Below are 6,912 nucleotides of genomic sequence, written 5' to 3'. Positions count from 1 at the left end.
ATTTAATTTTGGCCTGATTTTGTCTAAATCAGTGTCAAGTATATGAATGTATATTTTACTTTTGTCAAGTGTAAATATGAGCACCCCATTGCTTTTGCAACTGCACCTTCGCCCTTGAAGTCCTGCGTCCACGTGTGGACTACCATCTCCTTTGGACGCCAGGTCCCTGTAAATTCTTAATAGCGCAAAGAACTGAATATTTTCTTCCTCTTCATGCCGCTGGGTTGGACAGTGAGGTGGTGACAGATGCTACAGTAACTTGATGCTCCGGACCCATTTCATGTACCAGAATGATGCTATTGGCGAAGAGATTCTCACCTTTACTGTTAAGGCTGCAGGCTCTACCAACAAAACACACTAGCATTCTGGTACCCTGTAAAACATGATCCATTCTGTATCTTACAGAGTCAAATGTAAATGGTTGCTGTTCCTGCAAGGACCTGTACATTGCTAAACATGACCCGATAGACAGCAAAGTAAAACGGGTAGGGGTGGGTCTCATTTCGGAGGAGTGGTGCTTAATTGACTGTTACATATGGAGCAGGCCTTCACTGACAAGCTTCTAAACTACCAGCTCCTCATATCACACTTGGACATAAGTTAGTGGCACTGATATTTGGTAGTCTGGGCCACAGACTGACAGTACCTGGCTTCCAGATTGCAGGCCTGCCTAAGACTATAGCAAAGTAACTAGTGAGGTACTGCTCCGTTTCAGCTGTGATGGGCAGCCTAGCTGTATGGATAAGAATGTGCATGTTGTATGATTAGAGTCCATGTATCCAAGACCTTTGAATCCTTCTTGATGTAATGCAATTTATTGTTCAAAAAAGTATTTAATGTTTGTGTGATAGTAATATTGAACAAGAGTTATGTTCATGCTATTTAATTCAGATCAACCACCTCAGTTCAGAAAAACATTATTTTGAAGAAATGCTTCAGTAAAAAAAGTATTATCATCACAATGTTATTTGAAGAGTTTATTTTGGGGTTCATGTTTTATTTCTCCATGTGTCCTTCTGACCGCACCTTGCTTTTAGAAAGCGTTCCTACACAGTGTTGACCATAAATTATGCCTATACCAAAATAATCAATGTGACTGACACACCTTGACATGGAAATTACATACATTTTACTCAATTTGAGATTCATGAGGAAGAGGAGAGGAAAGACAGATCCACCCGATGAAGATATCCCAGAAGTATCTGGCCTTCATTCCTCAGAATATCTCCTGCAAGACAAAAACAGTCAACCCCAGCATTCTACTTCCCAGTCATGTGTGTGCCTCACGTTTAGCCACAGGTGTAAGCCACATCCAGGTACTTGTAGGTTCCTTCCTATCTCCATACAGAGAGTTGAACACCGGGACGTCACACTGGCTCTTCCCATCACAACTGTGTCAACGATAGGTACAGGTTAACGCTACAGTGACGTTTCTACAGTACAGGTTAACGCTACAGTCACGTTTCTACAGTACAGGTTAACGCTACTGTCATGTTTCTACAGTACAGGTTAACAGTAATGCGTTTCAAATAGTACACTGCAGGTTTCAATAACTCTCTGCCATCTTACTGGCAGTTGTGGATTGGCTGAGACAGTTGTGGATTGGCTGAGACAGTTGTGGATTGGCTGAGACAGTTGTGGATTGGCTGAGACAGTTGTGGATTGGCTGAGACAGTTGTGGATTGGCTGAGACAGTTGTGGATTGGCTGAGACAGTTGTGGATTGGCTGAGACAGTTGTGGATTGGCTGAGACAGTTGTGGATTGGCTGAGACAGTTGTGGATTGGCTGAGACAGTTGTGGATTGGCTGAGACAGTTGTGGATTGGCTGAGACAGTTGTGGATTGGCTGAGACAGTTGTGGATTGGCTCGCAGGCCGTTTAAAGGAAGACACTAGCTGGCCACGGCGGCCATAGCTGGCACTGTGGATCTGGATTGTACCTTCATCTGAGGGAGGAAGAGAGTTAAGGCTGGATGTCTGGTGTGTGCTAGTGATGGTAATATAAACCATATATGAAACTGCTATACTATATATATGACAGAAGAATACTGTACAGCCGAGACACACATACTAGAACATCAGCGCTTTACCACAGCCTACAGCATCAGAACCTTCACAAGTAATGCTGCGTGCTGCCAGGACAAAGAAACAGGAATTACACACCACAGTGGCCACTGCAGAGCAGACATAAATAAAGACATACCTTTTCATAGCAGACATTAGCCAGGTGTAGTATTTTGTATTATTATACATAGAAACAGACTGACTTGCTAGGATACAGGTGTAGGTGGTTTCCAGGTATTTGTAGATTCCAACACGGGTCAGAAGTACGGAAGACTTCAGTGTTCACTTCACACACCTGTTTCCCATTGCACCTGGGGGATATCAGGCGGTAAGATGAGCTATGGCTGGGATTTAATCAAAGGCGTTGTCAACAAGCATGCAGCGCTTGACATTTAAGGCAGACATCTGCAGTGTTTACCGGGAACGTCAGGATTTTTTTTTTATTTAAAAAAAAAAATAAAATTAAAGGCACATTGACGATACTGCGATGTGCTTTTCAACAACACGCCTCTGACTGAATCCCAGCCTGTCTTTATCAAATAAACACTGACTGAGTACCTCAGAGGACCTCCAGGGTGCCCGTCTGTGAACACTGTTGGTCAGCTGGTTGGCAGGTTGTCCTTCTCTGCAGGTGGTTCCGTTAGTCCTTCCGTACAGAGATCTCTCAATGAAGATCACTCCAGACTCTGGCAGGGAAAGAAAAAGTACAGGTGAAGAGATATAGCACTATGGAGAGACCATCAGGATAGAATGTGTGTGTTCTTACCACAGATCAGGAACTGGACGTTTTCTCCATTGTCACAGGTGACCACTCTAGTCGTAGTGAGAAACAATTACCATCACATTAACTGAACAAAAAATTAAACGCAACAAATAATGTGTTGGTCCCATGTTTCATGAGCAAAAATAAAACAAATCCCAGTAATTTTCCATATGCACAAATTGGTTTACATCCCTTTTGGTGAGCATTTCTCCTTTGCCAAGATAAGCCATCCACCTGACAGTGGCAAATCAAGAAGCTGATTAAACAGCATGATCATTACACAGGTGCACCTTGTGCTGGGGACAATAAAAGGCCACTAAAATGTGCAGTCACAACAATGCAACAGATGTCTCAAGTTGAGGGTATGTGCAATTGGCATGCTGACTGCAGTAGAGTCCACCAGAGCTGTTGCCAGAGAATAGAATTTCTCTACCACAAGCCACCTCCATTTTAGAGAATTGGACAATACGTCTAACCGGCCTCACAACCGCAGACCACGTGTAACCACGCCAACCTAGGACCTCCACATCTGGCTTCTTCACCTGCAGGATTGTCAGAGAGGGGAGGGGGTGCTGAGGAGTATTTCTGCCTGTAATAAAGCCCTTTTGTGAGGAAAAACTCATTCTAATTGGCTGGGCCTGGCGCCCACGATGGGTCATGAAATCGCCCTTGCCCAGTCATGTGAAATCCACTGGATAGGGCCTAATGAATTTATTTCAATTGACCGATTTCTTTATATGAAATGTTATTTAGTAAAATCTTTGAAATTGTTGCGTGGAAATTTTTTATTCAACGTAGATGCGCACAAACATACACAATCAGGTACTTGCAGCTGGTAGTGTACAGCAAGCTGCAGCCAGCACTGAAACACATCACACAGCTAGTTCAGCTTCTCTAAACTTGGTCAGTGTCTTCATAATTCTTTACAGGAGAAGAGTAGTGTACATTATATACAGTAAGTATATAAATAGCGTACAGTATATAGTATGGTACAGAGTATAGACAGACATGGAACATCACCTAATCTTCAATACAGGATGCTGTGAACTAGACCTGGGTCATACTGTTTATATTGGACTTCAATTACTTTCAATACAAACTGATACATTTAGAACCATCTGGAAAATACTGGAATGCAAATACATATTTTGTTACAATTCAGTATGCTCACAGGTGAATGCAGTCAGTTTTAAAATGAGCATGATGCTGGGTACAGGTGTGTTAGTAACAGGTAAGATGCTACGGATGGTCACCTGGCCAAATAAAGCTTTGATTAACATGTGATACTTGCCAAGGACAGATCCTTGATTGCAAAGCAACAACCAGGAACACAAAGCACAACAGATTAGCAGTCATCTTGGCAACTGAGCCGTATGGCATCTTTCAGTTTTGGACTGTTTCATTCAGGAACCTATTTGGCCGGATCCACTACCTTTTGTTGCAAGAACAATTATGTACTTTTTGCAATGTACAAATGAGTACTGAGCGTTTAACCGAAATGGGTTATTTTCCCAACAAATAGACCGATGTCAGTTATATTTGAATTACATTTTTAGGTTTTTCTGTGAGCTCAATGCGCACATTGCACAGTTTCTCTGGAGATAAATCAGATCCAGCCTGAACTGTGTAATGTAGTAGGGAGATGTAGTTGTCAACAGGCAAATATTCTACATTGTAGTTATTTACTATGTTATGCGCTACACTAACCATAATCCATTGCGCATCTACGGTATGTTTTTCTTTTATACCTGGTACAGAAGAGGCAGAAGTATCGTGAGGTGATAGAGAGCAGCTGTTGCATAGCTATGCATCTCAAAATGAAAATACATGATCTAAGTGATTGATAGTTGCTATTCAGCAGTCAAAAGTATGCCCTATGTACTTTGAAGAATTACAAAATAGTGATTTTGTCAGACAGCATATGCAGCAGCTCTATAGAGATGAGATGACTTGTAATGAAATAAAGTGAAAAACAAATGTAATATAAAAGTGAAAAAGTAAAGTGAGTAAATGGTTAGTTCAGTTATAAGCAGGCACTACCATCGGACTGTTAATCGTTTTATTTATATTACAGTACTCAACCAAAATAACTTTAACCGACATTGCTTAATAATCCAACCGAAACTACGTAACTAATCTCTCAGCAATACTTAAGTGTAAAAAAAACCTCAAAGTTAATTGGAGTTGCCCGTTATGAGTCTGTAACTAATCTCTCTGGCGTTGCACTTAGTCATTTCCTCATAGAATCCTAGCCGCGCGGGTTCTGGAGGAGACGCAGCACGCCAGAGTTACTGCTGGCTGTTCAGAAAAACTATTCAGAATAGCCTGCTACACCACGAGGCCTAGAATTTTGCCAGAGGATCAATAGCATATATACATATCCTAGTTGTGGATTATGTGAAGCCCAATAACAAGGCATAGCCTAAATTCGGGAACGCGTTAACAACATGCAGACAGCAATTTCCCAATATTTCAAATACAATCGCGGGAAAAGACAGGTTGAAAGCCAATGCCTCTTGATGAAAAGGGAACACTGTCTGTTGTATGCTACAAAAATATTTGAACAACTTCCAGGTATGGGTCCCCAATTACATTCAGCCGTGGGCCGAAAAAGAGCGATAGGCTTTAAACACGAACACATCGGCAGTGAACTGCCTGTCAATGGGTGAGCCAGTGAAACAAAAGTATTTAGGACAGATTTCCTAATTTTAGCCTACGATGTTCGTGTCTCCACACATCCAGGTCTGCCATTGATGGAGTCAAGACAAGACAATTATATTGATCTCCGATTCAGTTGGTCATTGTCAAAATATCCTGTCATTTCGATCATTTATGCTGTATTCAATTTTGCCAACGTCTCCAGTCATGTAGAATAATGCAGAATTGCATGACGGAAGTTTATAAAAGGCCAACATTTTCCCAGACTCTAGGCGACAAATAAATTCCCCATGTGTGCAACTTCTGTAAGCGCCTATACTCGACGCAAATGCGATGATATGCATGCAACGCCTAAATTAAAGGTGATTTTTTTTCTCATGCGTTCTGGTACCTCAGAGTTCCTCTCACGCTCACTTTTTGTTCTGGCAAATCCCAATTTACAAATTAAGCACGGATTTTAAAAGTTTTCATGCGCCTGTCTTTCCTCACACCATATGTGAGTGAATCGCAAGACCGCATTCCCTTGGTATTTTTATTTCACTACTACAATCACCTATTATCATAGATTTCAACATCATTTACACTTTGACTGTGTCCTTTGTTGCTTCTTTATTGGACCAATTGGAGGCTTAAACTTAGATTATTTCAAGTTGTTTGTATTGTTTGATCATCTCACCTTGAGCTGGCGTGTTTCTCTAAGAGGAGCGTGCTCTGGTATAAATGCGCATCCTATGTCATGGTTCCCCAATTACATTCAGCCGTGGGCCGATTTTTTGCTTGAGGGGATTCTATTAATGCCCCAGGTGAACCGGGTTAGTGTTAATTGTATTTGTTTAGGAAACGGGCCGCCTCCTGGGCCTGAGCTGGGTGCCCCAAATTTGGCCGACGACGAAGTGTACATGCAATGCTTACGTCACTGGGCCCCTAATCAATCAATCAATCAATCAATCAATCAATCAATCAAACACTTTATTGGTATGGTAATATTTCCATAAATTATCACAAAATCTCAAACTGTCCTTTTAATATGGAAAAAAAATACCATAATTGGAGCTAATTTACAGGGGTTTCTGTTTATTTGATTTATTTCTGTAACATTTTTGGGCGGGTCATGTAAGTGGACATTTTCGGGATCAAAAAACTGTTTCAGTGCCAACATAAACGACCAAAAGCAGATAGAAATCATGCAGAAAAAATATTGAACACCTATATATTTTTTATAATATCTTCTTTGAGAACCAACATTCCAATAAAAGCTACACAGTCAGGAAGAAAAAACGAGGTTAACGCTACAGTCATGCATTTCTACAGGTAGAGGTTAACACTACAGACACACTGCAGGTTTCAGGGAACATGCCCCTTGATGTTGTTATAATATTTGAGCAGAGGAACATCACATTACCCATGGCAAAATGCATCAAATTGTAG

The 6,912-nt window shown here is 41.3% G+C and overlaps 1 long non-coding RNA gene across 1 annotated transcript; it reads right to left on the bottom strand.

Annotated features, from left to right (window-relative positions):
- Window positions 1-988: 988 nt before the first annotated feature.
- LOC106577112 (uncharacterized) lies at window positions 989-6,265 on the bottom strand. Its single transcript, XR_001322068.2, has 5 exons — window positions 6,161-6,265; window positions 2,830-2,876; window positions 2,622-2,749; window positions 2,279-2,374; window positions 989-1,945 (listed from the first exon to the last, which is right to left on the bottom strand). It is a non-coding gene; the product is annotated as an uncharacterized lncRNA (long non-coding RNA).
- Between the last annotated feature and the right edge of the window lie 647 nt (window positions 6,266-6,912).

The sequence above is a fragment of the Salmo salar genome, chromosome ssa02, assembly GCF_905237065.1.
Source record: "Salmo salar chromosome ssa02, Ssal_v3.1, whole genome shotgun sequence".
NCBI lineage: Eukaryota > Metazoa > Chordata > Actinopteri > Salmoniformes > Salmonidae > Salmo > Salmo salar.
This window is presented reverse-complemented; position numbering and strand designations above follow the sequence as displayed.